The sequence below is a fragment of the Pezoporus flaviventris genome, unplaced genomic scaffold (genome assembly GCF_033815535.1).
Source record: "Pezoporus flaviventris isolate CSIRO_AGI_PZ_B2104156 unplaced genomic scaffold, CSIRO_AGI_Pfla_v1 ptg000083l, whole genome shotgun sequence".
Classification (NCBI taxonomy): domain Eukaryota; kingdom Metazoa; phylum Chordata; class Aves; order Psittaciformes; family Psittacidae; genus Pezoporus; species Pezoporus flaviventris.
Window position 1 is genome coordinate 12,779,180 of NW_026892631.1, and position 20,789 is coordinate 12,799,968.

Consider the following 20,789-nt stretch of genomic DNA (forward strand, 5'->3'; position numbering starts at 1 on the left):
AGCATAAGGTCAAATACACTGAACAAATAATAGCAACTTCTAAAGAGTGTTAATAACAACCATCACTTTGCTGAACTCAATTCATTTTATCACTCTCTACTGGCTAGGATTCTTGAGGTCTTTCTAAGAGGCTCCTCAATTTAAAGCACTCCATGATTTTGAGCAAAGAAAACTACCTCAGCCTTATGAAGTGTCTTGAAATTCCATTCAGTTCTTACCAAATGTTAACAATGACCATTTACTTTTTCTTACCTGCATTCCTTACTATAATTTTTGGTAAAGGGCCAGAATACATAAACCCACTAAAGACTGAATTCATATTTCAGAGCACACAATGGAACAAAAGCAGCAGAGAAAAAAAGGAAAGAGCTTCGGATGAGAAAATCCCACCCTGCTTGGATACTGCAAGGAGCAGAAACCAGACCAAGCTTTTTCTTCATATTCTTCCTTGCCAGATTCAGAATACATCAGGTAAAGCCTATTTCATTTATATATACGTATATACACATATATACACACATCAAAGAGGAGCTGGAGCAATCCCATTCACCAAGAGAAAGAGTGAAACAGGCCTTTGTGTCTGACTGGTTCTAGTTTCCCAGCTTCCCTGTCAAGGCACTAGAAGTACACATTGCCAAGTTGAGTGTGAGAGAGAAGAAAGCCAGATCGTTTCCTGTAGCCTCACCCAAACCCCACCCTGTACTAAGTGATGCCTCTTGCTTCTGGAAAACATAATTCTCCATCTCTGCCAATGTGGGTATGTAACTGAGAAAATGGCAGTTTAGGCGTTGTACTGGAGTTGTGAGATTAAGTCTGCGCTAATAAAGCCCAGTGAGCTACTGTTGTAAAATACAATGTTTGACTGCTTGTATACCCTTAGGTTTCCTATTCTTCATGCAGTTGTGTTTCTCCATGGAAGCCAAACCTTGTTAGGTGAGCAGAATGCATGTAAACAAGGGTGCTATTAGGGTACATAGAGAACTTTACACCTTAGATTTCTTAACTGCCTTATGCTTGTAAAAAAGGTTGAAGAGACCTGCACAGTTTTTCTTAAAGTTCATTTGCAAAATCAGAGACCACAGATAACACAAATTATAATCTGTAACTTTGTTCCTAAAGGAAATGGGGTGTTTCTCTAGTGAGTATTAAAGTATTTCTTACCTACTAATGGAAACTGTTACTGAAGTGCTCGTGTTGACACCAGGGTCAACAGGTTGACTGTATTAGTGGACAAAATACCTACAGCTGCTGTATTGTTTGGTGATCACATTGTCTAGCATAGTCTACTAAACACCAGTGGGTAGCTTTCCTGGTAATGAGAAAGTGACTGAGGTTCCAGGTGTCTAAGGTGACACAGTGAATCACATGCAGGTGCTGGATAGGAACCCACAGGTGCGGCTCCTGGCAGTTTAAAACACCTCAAGGCAATGTTGCCATGTTGCTACATTCCCACCTTCCCTCTTGTTCCTTACCTGCATGCTGCCACTGCTCCCTTATGACACCTTCTGCTGATCTGAAGTGCCGGGGGAGATGGCTAAACTGGTAAGGGGTATTATCTTAGGCAAAGGCCTTTCTGGTAACTTTACCCTTGTATACAGCTTGGGTCTGCAAACTGTTGCACTGTGGGATCAGATAAATGCTTGACCCAGCTCAACAGATGGAACCAGGATATGCAGGAGAGAGTGGATAGGACTGTGGTGACACCAGCTTGGATCAGTTAAGACTTTATGTAACAACACCCTAAGTCCCCATGCTGTAATCCCTAACACCTGTCTGTCATAAATGATAGTAAGAAACCTCCCCACAGTAAATGCATTCTTGTGTTTTATAACTTGTGTATTTTACAAGGATAAAATCAGCTTACAGCTCCTGCTTTCATTTAAGTGTCTTTTACTTATTAAGTGCAATTACTCTGAGTAATTTTAATAACAAGAAAATATTCTTTGACCTTTGCATGTAGTGCAGTATTATTATGATTTTTAATAATCAGACCTCAGTCTAGCTGAGGACATTAAGGGCAACAAGAAAAACTTCTAGAGGTACATTGGGAATAAAAGTAAGATGAGGGAAAATGTGGGACCCCTCTGGAAAGAAACGGGAGACTTTGTGACCTGGGACATGGAAGAGGCTGAGGTACTCAATGACTTTTTTGCCCTGGTCTTCGCTAGCAAGAGCTCCAGCCACATGGGAGGCAAGGACTGGGAGTGGGAGAATGGAGAACCGCCTTCTGTAGGAGAAGATCAGGTTCAAGACTATCTGAGGAGCATGAATACAGTCATTAGCATGATGCTTAAATAACTAATACACAGTGAAGGGAATCATACATGATTATGTTATGATATGACACATCAAGTCTAAATTGTCTTGGTGTTCAAATTACCAGTTACTGACTTGTAAAGAAGATTGCAACTCTTCTTTTTTCTTAATGGTAAATTCCTTCTCTCTCTAGTTCTGCTGCTAGAAATAGCAATGCTACACAAATCTTTCATGCTACAGGTACTAACATCAAAAAGTACATTAATAAGACTATCAAATACTTCTATATCTTATGGGCAAGGAGTTACCAGGTTTCAGAGGACATTTGGTAAGATGAGAACCTATTTCCTTTATGGCCCACTCCTCCCTGACTTTCATGGGTCCACATCTTCTGTTTCCTTTTTTAGAATTGTACTCTTAACTGTACACAGGTATAGCTACTCTGAGTATCATTCCATTCAAATGAGAGAGAAAAGTGGTTAAGACATAAATGCACTGCATATAAAGTAAAAGACATACACCTTTCATAGCCATGTTTGCCTCTTTCCATCTTTACCACCAACTCTTTTTTACAAATGGGGAATGAAGAAAATACCCAGTGGTAACTGACATCACCTATTGTTCTCATCTGCACAATTGCCTTCAGTAGTCTGAGTTTTGCTTCTTTTTTGACCTCTCTATTCTAAAGTCATGATTTATCATGGCTACCCTTGCTGTGCCTAATCTCCATTTGAACATCCTATTCCTATGAACTTCCTAAATTAAAGCCTGGAGCTCATGCTTTGTTTCTCTTTTGTTATGGCCTGTATATATATTTATCCTACACATCTATTTATTATACATATTCTTATATACTACTATATATATTAATTTTATGTAGGTATTAGCTGAGAATCTATACTTGCTTCTTATTGTGTCCACCTACTGGTCCAATCTTTTATCAGCCAGTGAAATAAAGAACATCACCTACACCATTCATGAGAAACAAATAAAATTCCTTGTTAGCCTCTACCTAGCTTAATGCTGTCTCTGAAATCTTTTGATGTTTCTGTTAGAAGGTTGAATAGATAAAAGTACAGCTCCTTATCTTACACACACCATAACCACCTAAACAGTACTTTGGCCATTTTTAAGGCAAGTTCTAAAGTGAGTTTTCAGTCACCCAACTAATTGCAATGGGAAACCCATCTAAAACAGCCAGAGTTTATGAACAGTCAATTGAATTGATCTAATAGAATAAATAAATAAATGTGCAAGGAGGAAACAACTGCGTTCTATGTCTTAAGGACTTTGGTTAATCACCTGATTTCCTTACCTCTTCCAAGTCTAAATTCCAACGGTTTTATTGGTACTTCTCATATCATTTTTGTATTAATACTTTCCAGGAAAATGTTTGTAAGTGTTTTATATCTCTCCAGGGTATCTACTGTGTCATGCAAATGATAGTCAGCATAGAAAACAGTATTTACATATACATCTCAGCATTCCCAAAGTGCTCTAACTAAGACCAATTTTCCTATTATTTGGACCAAAAGTGAGAATGAGAATCAGGGCTCTTTTAGAAATAATATACAGACTCCAAAAAGCTGAGGTACATCCACCTGAGGTCTTACTCTTCTACAGTGCACTTCACTATTGATTTCAGAAAGTCTTAAATATGGGGTTTCATAGAACTGTCACACCCAAGCATGGCCTTACACCCATTTGAGAGAGCGAAACAAACATTAATGGCTAAATTCAAGCTATGCAAGTTTGTAATGGTCCCCAAACCACATTTTATATTATAGCGTTAGCTCTTTGCTTTCTCAAGAAACCATTTATCTCTAAGTGGCAAGAAAGTACTTTCAACTGTGTACCCACGGTCAGACACTTCAATCCATGCTGAGAGGCATAAAAATTATGACTATCAGAAGTGAGCAGTCACTAAAACACCTACAAATCCTGGTGTGTGCTGGCTTCTGGGCATGCTGCTGAATTAACTGCTGTCAAAAGCTAGGGATTTTTTGTTTGTGTGTTCAGGAGACCACTGCTTTCGGAAGTCTGAAGACTTAATGACCATGCTAAAGGATACATTTAAAAGTACTCAAATCGATAATCCATGAAAACTGAGAAAATGTTATTCATTCTGTCATTAGACTATTCCAGTTTGGAGAGCAGTTTTAACCGTGGCATGGAAAGGTATATTCCTTGCCTAAACACCATTTGAAGTACTTCCAACTCTGGAATCAAAAGTTCATTACTTTATTCACACATACTAAAAAGCTTTTCATTGTACAACTCTTACTGCAGAGCTGAAAAGAGGCACAGAGATGAAGTCCTCAGGCAGAATACAGCTGTAAGCAAATTAGAATATCCAACACAGCACAGTTTATTTGCACAGATAATCAACCAAGACTTTTTCTACTCTTCAAAACTGGGTGCTGGCTCACTTGTGATAAGCCGTAGAGTACTGGAACATGTTGGCTCATGCTTGGTGGCAGCAGGTTTGTTTTCCAACATTGGGTAATCCAAATTCCTTTTCCAAGAGATGATTTTGAGAAGCACTATTAAATGGAATAATTAATGAGAGCACAGAATACTAGAGAAGTAAACTTCCCCCCTCCTCCATTTTTTCTTTTTGTCAGTTTCAAATATTTATAAGTTTATTAAGAACAAATATGATTTTAGAAATGGGGATTTCGGCTGGTGCACGAAGTTTTTCCTTATGTTACAGTCAGGTCAGTGTACCCAGCTGTAGCACATGACACAGATTTTAGGAACACAGTTAGGGTCACATTTACAATACAAATTGGGAATGTGTTGCAACTGCATTCTTTGATTTGATTGTAATGTAGATGACTGTAAGACTAATTAAACTTCATCTGCTGTTCACAGGAGAAACCACCAGCTCTTGCTTAAGCACAGTTTAAAGACAGTTTTATATGAAACAGGTTATGACATGGTTTCACCAGCCAACGAGGACTGAGATTTTTCCATGTTATAACAAGACTCAAGACTCTAACTTTAGCCTCAATTTAAACACATTCAAAAGAGGTCTTGCTAGCGAGGTGCTAAGGCACTTCAGAATTCATTGCACATATCTGCAGATAACATTGACATAACAAATGTCTCCTGTATTTTGACGCAGATAAAATCAGTTTTCTTCTGCTGACAGCTAACCATTTGGTCAAACTGCACGGTGTTGAGCTTTATTTTCACAAGGGTTTTGAGACAGCATTCACGCCTGTCAAAACCACAGTTTGGAAAAAAAAAATAAAGTCTCTCTCCTATACAGTGTTTTCATCTGTGACTCAAAAAGCACTTCTTCAGATCACTATCATTATCTCAGTTTTCAGATAAGAAAACTAAGACACAGGGATGTGCTGCTACATGCCTGAGATCAGACCGAAGGCTGGTAGCTAAGGTAACCGAGGTACAGTCCTGTCAATAAGTTATTCCCCATTTCATGCTGATGAAATTGCAGAAGGAGCCGGTATAAAATTTAAATTATACCAGAGCAGAGGAAACATTTTGGAAGTAAAGTCCATAAATCATTACAGCAAGTCAATAGAGTCTCTAAATACAATTTAGAGCTGTCACTTTTGCAGACAAAAAAATAGTAACAAATTGCTGTAACATGGTTCCCCAGCAGCACAGAAGGGTAATACGTAATCCAGTTTACATATGATTGATAGAAGATTTACCATCAAGGTTTAGTGGACAAATATGAACCAGAACAGGGGTTTGGAACCAAATCAATGATTTGTATCATTTTAACATAGTGTGAGGATCATCTAATCTAGTTTTAGTATTTTAGGAAACCAGTCCCCAGGAAGCAGGTAGGAACTGTTGGGTTTAATCCCAGGGTTGTATATTCCTGACAGCTCTCAGGGAACAAAGATGTATGTGAAGATTCCAGGTTTCAATGGTCCCAGAAATCTGTAGTAGCACCAACACATTTCCTTATGGAAGACTCTTTGCAGTAACTGGCTATAATTTCTAGGAAGCTTGGTTTTTCTAAAGCACCTACAGTCTCTGAGAGTCTAATACAGACTGCATTAAATAATCTCATGGAAAATTAATAATCTTCACCATTCCCAGTTTTGGGAGCTTCTTTTGCTTGGGTAAGTCTGAAATACAATTCATTTTACAGAGTGGGTTCAGCTGGTCTTAGAGCTGTTGCTGACAATTACTCTGATTATACTTCTTCTAGGTAGTTTTTGTTTTTCTGGAGGCCCCCATCCTGTAGACAGCCAACACATAAAATCTCCCCTCCAACCCTTTGCATCTGTCAGCATGTTTGTGCTTCTTGCCACATTATTTCATTTTGCAGTTATTAAGTTTACTTCAAATGCAGGCACCTAGGAAAGCGAAAGTGTCCAGGGGCAAAACAGGGATTCCACTAAAAGACTTCAGGTAGCCACTGCCTTGAGGCACAGATACAAAAGTCAGTATTTATTGTCTTGAAAACAAGATCCTTACACCTGCCCCAGCATGGGGAGAACCTGTTGGGAACCAGACAATTTAAACCCTAGTTTTGACGCACACTGTCCTCTTGGGCAACTGTCCACTCAGTCAGGGAAAGCTGTTTTCTGGCATAAAGCTGAGCTGCATAAATGCAGAGGGCAGCCCCTCTACGAACCATCGTATCACCTCGTTCTGACACCTGATGTTTCTTTCAGATTGTTACTCAAAAGCTCTGTATCTACATGTGGTCAAGTACAATTCAAGTTCAGCTCTTACGTGGTGTCACTTCTTAGTGCCTCAGTGTAGCCATATGTAAAATGGGGATAATTACTTACTTCATTAAGGTGTGGTGTTTGTAAAATGTTCGAGAGTCTCAGATGAAAAGGACTTTCCTTGCAAAATGTAATTAGAATATTATGCCAGAGGTAAGGCATAAGCCTATGATTCTACATACAGTATTTAAATACAATTACTTATCTATCCAAATCAAGAATCTGTGTTATTTCTCCATCTCTCAGCTCCTGATCCTCTTTGCCATTAATAATCTGAGTAAGCCTGACTCCAACAAATCTACTCACGTACTCCTTCAGTAGCGTGTACAAAAGGCAAAAAAGCACAGCAACTCAAAAATGGTATCAGTTCTCATTTACCACTATTTTTCATCATTTGCCATGGTTGTAAGAGTCCTTCATTTTTGGTGTCACAGTTTCAGAGGGGTACCTCCTGCAGGTGCCCACTGGTACCAGAGGCATTTGCATACACTTTGGGGGATGTGAATCACTTTATATTAATGTAGTCTAAGGACAAAACCATCCTGCAAATTGTCTATCACTGATGACACGCAGAAGCATCTACATGTCATTCCTAACACACCATTCTTCGGCCCGTGTGATCCATTCAACATCCCTTGGTAGCCCCAGCCACCCTGATGGCACTCTTTGCACTCTCTGTCCCTACTCTCTCTTAGAGCAGCAATCAGGAGGGATTTCCTGCACCTGCAAAGCACCAGGTGTTCTGGGCATTTCACGTAGTTACCAACCACCCTGTTTCAAGCCAACTTCAGTCTTCCCCTGCTTACTGTCCAGCAAGGCACATGCATGAGGTCACCATGGGTATTTTTTCAGCCTGTCCCCTGCTCTGTGGGCAGAGGGTCACACAGAATGCAGGAGACCGAAGGGTCTGAAATGGGAAAAGCAGGAGTGCAGATCTGAAGGGCAGAAGAAGCGATGCTGTAGCGCCAAGCCAGCGGGAGATGGACAGGGACTTGTGGAACGGCAGAAGGGAGGCAGCGGGCGGCCCTGCGCACGGGAGAGAACGCCGGAGCTCCGAGGCCCGTGCTGTGCCGAGCCTCCCTTCCCTTCCCTTCCCACCCCTCCCGGGCTCCAGCACCGGCTCCCGGCCGCGACACCCCTCGGGATCGCAGGGGCGGGGCCGCGGGAGGGGAGGGGAGGGACGGGACGGGGGAGTCGAGGCAAAGCAGGCGCCCCGCACCTGGCAGCTCTGCCCTCCTCGGGAGGGCTGCCGCCGGCACCCGTCCGGATTGGCAGGAGCCTGCGCCCTCCTCTTCCTCCCTTCCTTCTTTTCCCTCCTCCGCAGGGTGGGTTTCGGCCCTCCTCCTTCCTTGGGGAAAGGGGGAGTAGTTTAAAGAGAGAAAAAAAAAGAAGAGAGAAAAAGAGAAAGGAAATCCCAAGTCGCGTCCCCGACGTCTCCGGGCCTCGCGGCCGCCCCACATTCCTGGCATTCCTAAGCCGTGACTCCCCGCGCCGCCCCGGCCCCAGCCCTGCCCCGGCCCCGCCGCCTCCGGCTCGCCCGCCACTGGCCCCACTCGCCCCCGCGGGACACCAGTCCCCTCCCTCCTTCCCTTACGCTCAGCCTCCCTCCTGCCCGCACCCCGCGGGCGGCAGCCGGAGCTCAGGGCGCCCCGGCCCCCCCCCCAGCTCCCGGCCGCCCCGCCGAAGCTCCCCACGTTGGCCGGGCCGGGGCGGCGGGAGCGGGTCTGCCTCCCCACCAGCTTCCCCTCCCGCGGGAGCGCGTAACGCCGGAGCCGCCGCCGAGCAGGTAAGGAGCTGCGGAGTTCGCTCGAGTTTGGGCTGGAGAGCGTCCCCGCCGCTTATCGGCCAGCCGCGCTGACTTTGAATCAGCCTTTTACTCTGCGGGAACACCCGCGTCAGACTCGCTTGTGCTCTTCGGTGTGCAGCTACGAACGCTGCTGCTTGTAAATTACCAGAAGAGCTAAGTTTGGGTTACAAATGCCAGTCGGTGACCTGCGGTAAACAAGCCTCTGATGGCCCTTCCAGCCCGTGAATTTAATCTGGTAGGCACCCAGATAACGCGGCGTTTGTATAAAATCAAGAGGTATTTGTAAGAAGCTAGGAACGGGCAGGCTACTCGTATTTACAGCGCGGTGTGCCTGTGTTTGTCGTCCCCCCGCTCGGGGGTTTACCTTGTTCTTTGTTAAGTTACAGTCAAGGCTAAAGTGGCCGTCTTGAGCAGCTCTGTAACGCCTAGTTGTGCGGGCAGGAATGACATCTGCTCTCATTCCTGATGTGGCGGAGTCGATGAATTGTTAAGGTCTCAGCAGAGCTCTCTTTGTCGGGCTGTATTTGGGACGAGCGTTAGATAATGTATGTGCGGTATGTGGATACAATAATGTGTGCTGGGGCTTTCCTATCGAGAACATTGTAGCTCTGATTTGCATAAAATATTCGCATGTTGCCATTCATAAGCAACTATTCGGCTGTTTGGGACTTTAACAAGGTGGGAACAAACATTGTAAGGTAACAGTAAGTAAGTGTAACAGTAAAGGTTTGGATTCAGTGTGGTGTTACCCAAAAAGTGATCTGGGGTTTTTGGCATGTAGCCTGAAACTGTAGCTGAAAGAAATGCTTTTACCAGGAGCCAGTTCTTTCTGTTGTCTTTAAACTCCGTGTGGGTGATGGCTCCTGGGTTTGCGTATTCCAAAAGCACTTTTCTATGCTGAAGTTCTTGAGAGTTTGGAAAACTAGACATATAAAATGGCTCCCCCCAAATCACAAGCCACCACCTGCCAACCTCCATCTTACGAGAGAAGGTAGTCAGGTCTTTTGGGGGGGAGAGCCGTTAGGGGAGGCAGTCCCAGCAGGAGCTGCTCTCTGGTTGTCCGGCTCAGAGTGTCCTATCGAGTATGAGGGACAAAATACAGATTATCCAGCTTTTGCTCTTGCCCTCTGGGGGTCTGCCACTGACACCTAGTGCTTGTTACATGGTGTAAAATAAAGTGTGTGTTGATAGTATAGGAATGCAAATAAGCTTTAGGCCCTGCTCTGGTATTGGCAGTACTTTCCTCAACTTATTTTGGTTTCTTCAGGAGGCTGTGCCAGAATTGCTTACAGGCAGAGGGCACTTGTGTGTGTCTAATACGTTGTGATACAAAAGTTGGGAGCTTTGCAAATTTGGGCTTTGAAGCACGCAGCCCGTCAGCTAAAAGGTAGCTCCAAAAACCTGTGGCAGAGCTTGTGGCTGTCCCTTCTGCCTCTCCATTCGCGTGGGAGAAGCTGAGAAGCACGACTGTCTCCATGCAGCCTCGGAGGATCCGGAGGTGCAGATGAAGGCCAGAGCAAGGGCTGCAGGACTGATGTCTGTGCTGAGCAAACCGAGTTCTATGTACATATATATATGTTTCCAGTTTCAAGTATAACTTTTCCATGTTTCTGTAACAGTAGAAGCAGCTTTGTGCAGTGTTCCTGAGAGTGAATTAGCAACCAGTGTCAGTACCAGTGACTGACTTTTCTCCCGGTCCTTCTTGTCCAGCAGAGGCCCGTGACTCAGTTGTTGTAACTTACGTATGGAATGGCTTTCTATGACATACATCTGCTTTGGTGTACTTAGCAAGTTATCTTGGCCACCAGTGATTCCTCCAATTTTGTAGACAGTATTTAATACGTTGAAATAGAAGACTTGTCTACATGTTTCTGGTAACTTTGTGGCTTCTTTTTTCTGTATTTGTTTGGTACCACTGCAGCCAAAACATTTTTAAGCTAAAAGATGCATCATTCTGTCTCTTTTAATATCCGGTGGGGCTGTGTTTGATTAAATGTTGCTTAAGGAGCTCATTTTAATCTGGATTCAAGTTTAGCGTAGGTATATGGAGTGTGAAAAGTGTAATTGAACTCCAGCTCCTCAGCTGAAAGCAAGTTCTTCTCTGTTGCAATGATTAATCAGCTGAGGGGGGGTATAAACTACTGGTGGGATACAAAAGGTAGAAGGTTCTCAGCAGGCAGCACTGCTCAGGTGCATTTGGGTCCTGGTCCTGCAGAAGACCCACCCGTGTGCTTAAATTCATGTTCATGAATAGTGCTTTTGAAACCGCAGAATTTCTTTCATATCCATAATAATAAACATGTATACAAGTCTTTGCAGGAGCCAGGCTGTAATACTTGGTATGCAATAAATCTGTGCATGTGCATCCAGCTCAATTACAAGGAGATTTCAGTAAAGGCTTAATTTTTATGCTGAGCAGATGCCATAAAAGTCTTTTTTATGTCTGAGTCCATCATGGAGTGCAGCATGCCATGGCCTATTATACTTTGTGGAGTTCCACTGAGACAGATCCTGGTCTTTGAAAGCAAACTCTTACCCTGTGAATGTTCCTCCTGTGAGGATGCCTGTGCACAAGAGGCACTGAAACTTTATGTGCAAAGGTCTGCTCCCATTTGTTAAATCTAGTGGTTCTCTATTCAGAGACTGTGGAAATAGCCTCAAGAACAGGAACTACAGTTCGTGACTCTTCCCTTTTTCCTTCGGGCTGTTGCAGGGAGCCAGGAGAGCTCTGCAGTGTGAAAGGATCAATGGGGTGGATGTCCAAGTGTCCAAAAGCTGTCATTTAGCTGCTGTATCAGGTTGGGTGGGTTTTGTTGACTTGGCCTTCATCTCTCTTGTGAAACAGTGTGATTTGGAGGCAGTATTTTTGGGTTGTGTGGGTTAATGGGATGGTCATTTTCCTTTTCCCCATCTCCTGATGGTGTTTGGCAATCAGAACACAAAACTGGAGCTTGCTGAACTTTTTTAAGCTAAAAGGTGTGTCAAGGTACAACTTAATTATGAAGAATCAGAATTGGTTTTGACTATTAGTCCTTGGATGTAAATCGGATTTGGCTTTCCTTGTTGAGCAGGTACGCACACTATCCTGCTTGCACCTCTTCTGGTTAAATAAACCTTTAAATGATATTAATCTGTTCATTCACAGTTCATGCTTTGGTAGGCAAGAAATCTCAGTATTGGTTTTACTGATTCCTTTAAGATAGCACAGTTTGAGCTATTTTTCATTGGAATTAAGGAGAATGATTTTCACTAGCTAAATCTGGTTGTTTTGGGTTTTTTTACTCGTTAATACATAAATATAATGAAATATGTTTTGAAAGCAAATTTGCTCAATTCAAGGATGACTTCATGTGAAGGCTTGAGGGATTAGGAGCATTTTAATTTCACTGTCTTTAACATTCGATGTCCACGTAGACTCTAGTGGAATTTGTCCCAGTTTTAGTGATTTGGCAAGATTAGGTCGTGGTCAAATCAAGGTAATGTAACTACGCAAATGGAATGGCATCTGAACAATGGTGACTGGTGTTTTTTGCTTTAGATGCAGAGGAAAGTAGAGAAGTGTTAAAGACTGCCCTTCAAAGTGCTACTCAAGGTCAGCAAATCCAGGCTCAAAATGCTGTCTGGAGTTAATGATGCAAGACTGGTGCAGCACATAGCACGTAAGAGGAACGTGCACATTTGGGTTAAAATATATCCCCCTCCATCATTGCTGCCCTAATAGGCAGTCTTACATCCTATAAACTGTATGTGAGAAACTTCTGAAAGTACCTAAGGGACTATGAACTTAGCACTAATTAAGCATAAATTTAACTGTTATTAAGGTTTTCTAAACCAAAGGGTATGTGACGTTGGATGGGTGATGTACTGGGGAGAAGAGAACACTGACCTGCTACAGGCCTGCTCTGATGAGCTGTAGCTGTTGTGGCACTCTTGTGTTCTGCTCATGTGAAGAGTTTAGCATTTGAGCTTGGCTCAACACCAAGTGAGTCTTTTGGGAGCTACCACTCTCCAATCCTCCAGGTGTGTACTTTTTCTTATGACTTAGAATACTCTTTTTTTCTTTTTTTAAGGCAATGTAAACCTTAAAGCACAACGTGATGTAAAAACAACTCTGAAAAGAGGGTGTTGAATGTGTATGTTGGTGATCTAATAAACTGGATGAATGATGGTGTGCCAAAACTTGCTAATGATGCAGAAGTATTTTGATTAGGCAAGATTGAAGATGACTGAGAAATTGAAAAGGGAATCCAAGGAAGCTGGGTAAAAGGGAAGCACAGCAGATGATGTTGATAAATTCAAGAATATGCATGTTGGAATAATCAAATGACTTGTTCATGTTACTGGGTTGTAAGTTAAGTGTATTAAGGGAGGGAGATTTAAACAAGGTTTTATTGGAACATGTGTACCTCCTTAATGCTTAGCACTGGGCAGAAAAAAATGCCATATTTGTTGTGCAATGCTGTGTTAACACAAAGGACGTTATTAAACTAGTGCTCACATTCACCTGGAATAAATAATTTGTGGTCTCCTAACAAAGAAGAGAGATGGAAAATATTACACGAAATTGAAGTGAAAATACTTGTGTGGTTTTGTTTCAATCAGGTCAGAGGAGGTAGGATATATATGTGCAAAATAATGATTCACCATTAATAAGTGATAATTCCATTACCCTTTGATACAATGACTAGTTATAGGGAGTAGTTTGAAAGACAATGTGTATAATAATATACTTAAATAACTTCTTTTGTATAAGTAATTGTAATATTTACTGCCAAAGCAGATGATGGATGCTGGAGAGGGATGCTTTGTTGGGGACTGTAGCAATAGGACAAGGGGTGATAGGTTTAAACTGAAACAGGGCAAGTTCAGGTTAGCTATAAGGAAGAAGTTCTTTACTGTGAGGCTGGTGAGGCACTCGAACAGTCTGCCCAGAGAAGTGGTAAATGCCCCATCCCTGGCAGTGTTCAAGGCCAGGTTGGACAGAGCCTTGGGCGACATGATCTAGTGTGAGGTGTCCTGGCCCGTGGCATGGGGTTGGAACTTGATGATCTCAAGGCACTTTCCAATCCAAACCATTCTGTGATTCTATGATTCTATGATATAAATGAAATTAAGATCTTGGTAGGATGAGAAAGATAAGTAACTGTTCCTAGGGACAGAAGGAACAGTCACAGATACAGCTGAAGGGGTGCTAACTGCAGTACTCTAGGGCACAATCAACGCTACCTGATACGGACCAAGACATTTCTTTTAGGGACAGATCATCTTGTAAGTGCCTGCTATGGTATTTCATATGTTTTCTTACTGGGTAAGCTGCTGTTAAAAACAGGCTATTGGGCTCATGTGTTGACCCACTATAGCAATTTAATCTCTGTACTATACTATGAATGATGGTGGCTTTAATTAAATACTAATGCAGGTAGAATTGAAAGTTTGGGGGTTTATATGTGTTCAGGCTTGATGGAAAGTATATCTTTGCCTTTAAGTCTTTAACACAATAAAGTTTGATGTTTTAATTTATTGAACCTTGCTCTGATGCAGCCTGGGCTGGGGTAGAGAGCAGAAATGACAGCCTTCATATAAAAGGCAGATAACATTGGTATCTGTTATTAATCAGTTTGGTTATAATGATAGATGGTTTCTAGTATGTGCTTTAATGGGCAACTAGAAATACTTATATACAAATATACATATTTTGTATATTTATATATACAAATTTGCACATTTTTATAAACATTTGTATATACAAATATACAAAAGGAATGTTTTGTAATCTGTGTGGTTAATACAAATATTTGTGAGTTCTGTACCAATGGTAGGTGTGTGTTTGTGAGAAATATGAGGATCAGGTTTTGGGGGTAACTACATCTTGTGCAACTTAGCGGGTCTTTCAAAACAAATGATGTCAAAGCAATAGTAGGCCAACACCGTGGAATTCTTGCACATCTACAGGCTATAAATGTGAATCTGTTACAGTAGAGCAAGTGGGGATCATGACTGATCTGAAAATCAGCACCTCACGTTAACAGGTTAATGTATGGAGGGTGTAAGCTTTGCCTCTGAAAGTTTCAGGAAACTCTAGTGTAACTTAAAGTATAAAAAGCAAAGACTTTAGCAACTTTTAGGTGCTCTGACCAACCATAATGAGCTGTCTCACAGGCTGCCTGCCTGCTGTCTGCAAAATCAAACGTGGACTGATTTTCTGACTTCCCCTGAAAGGCTGAAGCTGTTTTGGGGGTAGCCTTGCACTGCTTTTCTGAGCTCAGAAAATAAGGTTAATGAGAAGGCCTTTGTTGGTGAAGGTGCATCAAAGCGGTGGCCTCCTTTGGGATTCCATCCCTTGACCCTTGGGCTGGGTTTGAAGCGTAGCTGCCCAAAGGACGCTGGGCAGGGCCTTGGCTGGGGAGAAGTTGGCTGTGTAGGAGAAGCACAAGGTTGCCAGTAGTTGTTTGAACCTGTTTTTGTGCAATTCTTGTTTTTACAACTGAGAGAATAGTTTGCATTCCTAAGGTTTTTTAGATTAGCTCTTATCACGGAACTCCCTCTTTTGAGAGGAGACATTCACTACCTTGTAGATAAAATACCTTTAGCTTTTATTGATGATGATAACTAAGGTAGGGTTTTGGACAAGTCTGAGCAAGAGCAGGGGACTTTGCCAGTCACAGATTTAACCACCAGAAGCCGGATCCCTTTTTTGATGTTTACTGCTACATGCCATTTTCATTGCTACTCCTTCCCTCAGCACTTCCATTTGTTCTTTCAAAGCAAAACTGTATCCTGTTGGTAGTGGAAACTCTGCATTTTCTGAGGGTGTGATATGCAGCACTTAGGTGGGACAACGTAAAGGAATTTCCACACAAAACCTTGTGCCTATTGTTTACTGGGACAGAGGGAGAGGAGAGAGAAAATCAATACATCCAGAGGCCTAATTCACCTCTGTGCTGAGGGTGAGTAAAACTTCTGATGCCTTTGGGGGGAGCAGGCCTTGAAAGTCCTAGCCCACGTGTAAAAAAGGAGAGATTCCTGAGGAAATCTGACTTCTCCCTGAAGAGCTTTCTGAGGGGCTCAATGTGAACAGATCTGCCTCAGGAGGAAGCGCTCTGGTGAGCTTTGGGGGCAATGGGGAAACAGGCATGTGAAATGATGGTAATTCTTTTGCCCTTGGTTGGCCTACTTTAAGAGCTACTCAGTAAGAATGGCATCTGTTTACATTCTTCACAGTGCTGTGAAGATTCAGTCTGTTTAGGACCATGCCTTGGCCAGTTTACCACATAAAGATGCTGGCTACTAACATCAGGGGATGGCTGATGCAGTCTTTTGCTGATAGAGAGAAATATTTCCAGAGGTTCAGAGCTCTGGTAGGTTCAGAATGGGCAGTGCACAGGGCAAGTTTCTGCTTGTGAATAGAACAACTTACGTAGACATATTTGAGTGAAGGTCCTGTGATTCCTTGCACCTTTGCCAAGACTGTGTTGTGGGAATCTGTGACAACAGAGCTAAATCACAGTATTGATACTTGAATGGTGCTGCTTCCCGCTTTGTTGATTCTTTCTGAGAACAGAGCAAGGCAATGGCAGGGTTTTCTTGTGAGTCTTATTCCCTGTGTCCCTGTTGGTAGCCTGGTGGCCCAGAATGGATTTGTGCATAGTTGGAAATCTTGTTCCTAAAGCAGAACTGAAATATTGCAGGAGAGTATTATTGAGGCAGCTTAGCATTTAGCATCCAGACACAGAGTATGTTTGTAGCTAGTAATTTCACTTCCAGTTTTATTTTTATTAGCTTTCTTCCTGCTAAGCAGGACATAAAAGCTGCCGTTTCAAGATGGAAGTTATTTTTGCCTCTTAGATACTTTAGGGCTTTTAGTATGCGGTTTAATGTTTTCCTAACTTAATGTTCTGTAGAGAAAAGTGTAAATAAAAACTATGCTGTATATGGAGAGTTAGATTTAGTTTAATAATTAATGGCTTTTATTTGCTTTCTGCATTACAGAATGTGCTGGGATCTTTGCAGATAGCTAAAGGCATAGTATGTGTCTTGAATTACAACCTAAGGAAGAAGAGAAGAAATGGTTTGGTGCAGTAGGCAAATGGTGTGTTGGAGAGAGCAGGTATCTATGTGAGGATTTGGGTTTCCTTGGTCATAGCCTGTCCTTCCCTGTAGCTGGTTAATTTCTTAGTTTTTCTGGTTTCTGTCTTTAATTGGGAAATTGTCTTAAACACATGCATTTGAATATGCAAATTCAGAAAGGCCCATTTCCTGCAAGTTTCCACTTCAGTAATTAAGAGCCAGTTATGTCAGAAGCGAATTACTGATACCACCTCAGGACTTGACTTCATGAAGCGATGAGCATGCCCCGGAGCTGGAATGGAGGCAAGCACCTTTAAGAAGAATGCAGTAGCTTGGAGTATGGGATCGTCTCTACTTGCTCTGTGTTAGTTTTGCTCTAGCGCTTCTTGTTCTTTGTTGCTGGTGTAGTAACCTAAAACTTGCTCACAGAGCAGCTCTGAGTGTTTGTCTTATACATTTGCATGTAACTCCTCACTGCTGAAAGGGTGAATGATTAATGTGGGTAGGATGTGCTTTCAGAAACCATGAAACCTTGCCTAACGGTGGCCCAGTTGTTTCTTCCGACCTACAAATAAGGTTTATCCAGAGACTGATCTATTCTTACAGTTTTCCTAGAACCTGGCTTAGGAATGACAGTTGTCACCCCTGCACTAGGTAATCGTTTGAACCATCTGACAAGACGTGGGTACACAGTAGAGACACATCGATAACATCAGTTTTTGTTGATGTTATATGTAAGGTTTCTCTCCTGCTTTTGTATTTTTGGCTTGGGTTACAATAGGAGTTTTTAATGTGTAGCTTAACTGTGGATGTGTTCAGCGTCCTGGACAAGTGCCACTAACTCTCTGCATGCGGCTGTGCAATTGTGCACTTCCTTCCCCTCCATGAGCAGTATGAAGTGGTTGTGACTGGCAGGACCCTGAGCTTGCAGTGATAATACAGTAAGTTCCATGCAAGTAAATACTTTTAAATGAATGGGGTGTTAAGCTAACTGCAGAGAACACTGTCCACTCTTAAATACCACTGAATTTTGCTTTCTCTGTCGTCCTCAGTAGTATGGATTCATCATGTAATTCATTTTTTACTTGGGGTTGGAATCAGAGCAAATGCATTTCTGTCTGTCCACGTTGTATGTTGTAATCAAACAGAGCCACAGAGGATGTGACGGTGACTGGGAAGGATATCCTCAATATTTTCTTAGGATGAAAATAACCAGACTTGTGCATGGTTATATTCAGAAGGCTTTTTGCTATGGCCTGAGTGAGCTGTGGCTACAGTTCAGAAAGCAGAATGTGTGTGTTAACTGTTGAGTGCCTTTTACAAAAGCTAAAACACGGGAATGAAGTCAGATAACATTTAGAACTTACGTGTTGAAAAGGACCCTTTGGTAATATAGTGAATAAAATGATTTTATCAGTCTATGGCAGAATCTAAATTGTTTATGAGGAGAAACTTCCCTATAAGTAGTTCTATGATTTATTGTATTAATCTCTCAGGAATACCAACTGTGTTGTTGGGACCATGTTACAGTAACGCGAGGCAGTCCACTAGAACAGGCGCTGGAAGGTCTGAGCCTCTGAGAGAACCAGGCAAGTTTCTGGCCCTGGAATCACATAGGTCCCTTTCTTCACAGGGGCTTGAAACAATGAAGTCATTTTACAGTTAAGCCCATGTCATATTAGCTCCCGTGGTTGTTATTTTTCCACAGCTCTGTTAAGGTTGGGTTACTGAACATGGGAAAAAGTTGAGGGTTTGGGTTTTTTTTGTTTGTGTGTTCTGGTTCACACCCCCCCCACCCCCCTTTGGGCATTTAGTGTGCTTTTTTAGCACATAATAGTGCTAAAATAGTGCTATTTTTTCTAGTACTGTGGTGAAACAGTACTTTGAAACCAATCCAGAGATATTTAAGTAACTAGTTTTGGCAGAATTGTGTTTTGGGGCCCTCGTGAACAAAGTGACCTCCTTTACAGTATTTCATCCTTTTGTACCTGTATTGATAATGCTCTTCATTTGCTGTATCCTGACGCTTTTGAAAGGCTGTATATTCGTTGACCCATGGGTATTCCTGCCTTGAGGTGTGATGCCCAAGCTGCTTTCATGGTAGCTACGCCAGGTGACCAAGTTTCATCAGACATCATTAGACCTGCTGTCTACAACATGTTTTAAGCAAGGTGGTAGATGCATTTCAGAGAGGACCAGTATGGGCAGGAACTGTTTGTGTGGTGACTTAAATGTAGATTTCCTCCACTGCTGTCTCAAATGATTTTACTGGCATGTGTGATGATGTTTGTGTAAAGGGGTCAAACCTAAAAGCATTTCATCAGTGTAAGGAACTGATAGTGCTGAGTATTGAGTGCTAGCTGCAGTGGAAGGGACTATGCACCAAACAGTGCAGAATCTGTGCTGGATGGTGTTGTCAGAGTTGGGGGTTTATTAAGTCTTTATGCAGTGAGTCCTCTGCCTGGTAGGAAAAGACATTGAGGAGAACTTGAAATTTGTGTTGTTCTTTTCCTTTGTAGCTTTTGTTTTAAAAGGGAGTATATCTCTCATCCCTGTGATGGTAGAGAAATATAGGAAAGGCAAATGAGGTTTATAAAATACCAAAGGTAGATAGTTTAAGAGTAGTTCTGTCAACTACTGAAAACCATTAATCTTTAGCCCCCCAAATGTGATGTGTTTTATTACAGGCTCTGTATGATTGCATCACAAACAGCCTATGACCACAACCACTGTGGCATTTTGCACTAGATAAGTGGTGTTTAGACATGGCCGTAAGCTTTACTTGTGCAGTTTATATCTCTCAGGAGTTAGAAATATATCGGACAAAGAAAATCTCCCTTTGGATTTAGGAGACTTTGAAATACAGGAATCGGTTCCAGTATTTTATTGTAGCATTTGGTTATGCCTTTAAAGACTGTGTGTCAACTCTTTTGTATTATATTTTCAGTGATTTGTATACCTTCATTCCTTCTTGAATTAAGGAATATGGCAATAAACAGTGGTTCTGATGGTCTGGTAGAAGTGTAAGCAGAAGATGTTATCGAGTGTGTGGAAGCAGTTCCTGTACTGAGTTTGTTCAAACATAGATGCATTAGCTCATGAACAGCGAGAGCTTTACAAGGACAAACTGCAAGGCTGGAGGAAGTTAGACACAAAAGGGTGCCCCATTGCCATGTCTGGTGAGACTGACCGCTGATTATCCTTGTCCCGCCAGGATCATGATGACAAACTGCTTTATGTCCTTTGGCCAGATAGACTATAAGGCAATTGAGACTTTGTTAGGTTAAATTCAGACCTCTTCCTGCAGATGGTTATGGAGCCAGCATAATTAGACCAAAAGGGCTCAAAATCTCATGCAAGAAGCCGGTACAATACACATGGATTCAAAGAATTGGAAGTTTAAGTGTTGCAGTTGGGTAAATGTTAGCATTGTAACACAGCTCACATCGTTATGTTACCTGCTAGGAGAACGGAAAATTACAACTCAGTTATTCAGGACTGTAGTAAATCTAGTCAATACCTCATACTCCTGACATCTGTCAGTGTGGTGGTGTGATTATTTACCTTGGCGCTGCAAGCTCCAAGCAGGAAGTCCAGTTGGTGAGCGCTGCATCCCAAAGCCTCCGGTGTCTGCTTACCAGCATAACCTGCAGCCCTGATTACCAAACCAGAGTGTTTGTGTGAGCAGAGGCTTGCAGGATCAGGACATCACTTTGTAATAGGAAATGGCATTTCCAAAGGTGAGTGTGTTGAAAGGGTCAGTAACTCTTGACAACTTGTTGCAAAGGGAGTTCTGTTGGAGGATTATTACTTGTAAAGTCAATTGCTGTAGGTTTTTTTTTTCCCAAACAAAAAACCTGTAGTGGTCAGACTGATGTGCTCAACCTGAGATCCTTTAGCAGTGGTTTTAGCTATGTCTGGGAATAAGTAAACACCTAAAA

General features: G+C 42.2%; 1 protein-coding gene across 2 annotated transcripts in view; it reads left to right on the forward strand.

The window, feature by feature from the left end:
• PTPN14 (protein tyrosine phosphatase non-receptor type 14) overlaps window positions 1-20,789 on the forward strand; it is a 121,287-nt gene continuing 100,498 nt past the window's right edge. Inside the window, exon 1 of one of the 2 annotated variants that reach the window (XM_061475421.1) lies at window positions 1-471. The gene's annotated coding sequence lies outside the window, so the exon portion shown is untranslated. Of the gene's footprint in view, window positions 472-8,323; window positions 8,761-20,789 lie in introns of those variants that run through there. The other variant, XM_061475420.1, reaches the window with a different exon arrangement.